Here is a 1,808-nt window from a genome sequence, read left to right as displayed (position 1 = left end):
TTAAATTTCTCCATCCAAACACACTCTTAAGGATTCAAATACCTTATCGCTACTCAACTCTTTTAAAAAAACTTATTGTAATATTCGATAATTAAATTAACTACTACCAAGACAAAAATAAATCAATGTAGGACATTTTTCTCTAACAAGTTACCATGTGTTTTTCTAGAATTTTTTCTAATATCATTGAGTGTTTTTTAATATGAATCTTTATAACATTTCAGTTTTGCTTAACCGATGTAGTGTTTACAAACACCGTTTGGTGTGGTGGAGAAGCATGGGAGGGTTAAGATTCATGCACTCTTATTCTCTCTTCTTTGTCTTCACCTTCTTTTGCACGCAATACCTTTCCTGTTTAAGTTTCTTCGGCCTTCCTTCAAACTATTATGAATTATCCTTCCAATTTTCAAAGTGTTAGTTTTTAATCTGTGAAATTAGAGAATAATACTCTGAATTTCGGCAATATCCTTTTTCTTCTATCCATTAAGTGGCATGTTCTATAATCAGTGCTTAATTTTTTTATTTTTAGTAAGAGAATTGATTTAGAGGAATTTGATTCCAGAGAACTAGCAGCAGCCATAGAACAAATAAAAAACAAAACAAAAAGAGAGTGTGTGATAAATTAATCTGAAATCTTTCTCAAATGAGATTCCGAATAATCAACAAACAAAAAGGCAAAGAAAAATTAATTTGAAATTCTTCTCAAGTGGGTCAGAGGATCAGAAAGGAAAGAAGGAAGGAGATATATGGAAATTGAAAATCAGGTGACTTGTTAAATTAAAATTGATTTCTAATCTCAATCATTGAAATTTTTTAACTGTATGGTTAAAATTAATTCTTTTTATTTTTCATTTTAAATTCTCATTTGAAATATCCCTTATATATAAATTAAATTTCTATAGTTTTATTTTTTTAAAAAAATATCAATAATTAAAAATAATCTTATACTAGAGTACATCACTGCTGAGCCAAATCCATCATTTTCATAGTGTTGGGGAATCTATTCGTTAAATTAAATACTAACTGTTAAGATTTTGTCTCAGTTCATGAGACAATTAATAGTCAGTTAGTCATAGTTTTTTATTTTCAAACTTATCCTTTCTCTTGCTGAACTTTAGGTTTAAATTGTAAACACCGTTGTAAATGCTTTGGCCTTTAAGGGTACGTAGTATGGTGGACTAGGCTGACTTCAATGTAGGGACAATTTATGGGTGACTTAGGGCATTAATTAATATGTTTGTTACCTGAAAATCTCTTCTACCTGTTACCTAAAACCTGCCTAACTGAATATGCCCGTGGTAGCAGACGCGTAGGGCAAGTATTAACCAAATCCAACTCCAAACAGAGCAAATATTATATGTAAAAAATTATAATCCTCAAAGGTTTTATTTATTAGGTCTAATGTATGGCGTGACTGAAATAATAATTAAAGTGATCAATTATCCAATAACTAGACGGTCCGAAATGATCCTCCATACTCCCAAATTAGTTATTGTTGTCGTACCAAGATAGCTTTTGAAGATAATCGATTATAGTCTTGTCCACCTGGAAAGCTTTGGTGAGAACCTCAGAAGAAATAGGCGGATTAACTTTAAACAAAGCATTTGCAATAGTGATAGCTCCTGGATTTTGACTGCTAAGGCCAGCAATGGCAACAGCATTCCCATTTCCCATATTCATTTGGAAATGAATCAGACCAATTGGGAACACAAACACATCACCCTTGTTCAGCACTTTGGTGAAGAGGCGATTTCCATCTTGATTGGAAGTCACAAATCCAACATAAAGAGTACCCTCAAGGACTATAA

This window comes from Glycine max, chromosome 19, assembly GCF_000004515.6.
Source record: "Glycine max cultivar Williams 82 chromosome 19, Glycine_max_v4.0, whole genome shotgun sequence".
Classification (NCBI taxonomy): domain Eukaryota; kingdom Viridiplantae; phylum Streptophyta; class Magnoliopsida; order Fabales; family Fabaceae; genus Glycine; species Glycine max.
This window is presented reverse-complemented; position numbering follows the sequence as displayed.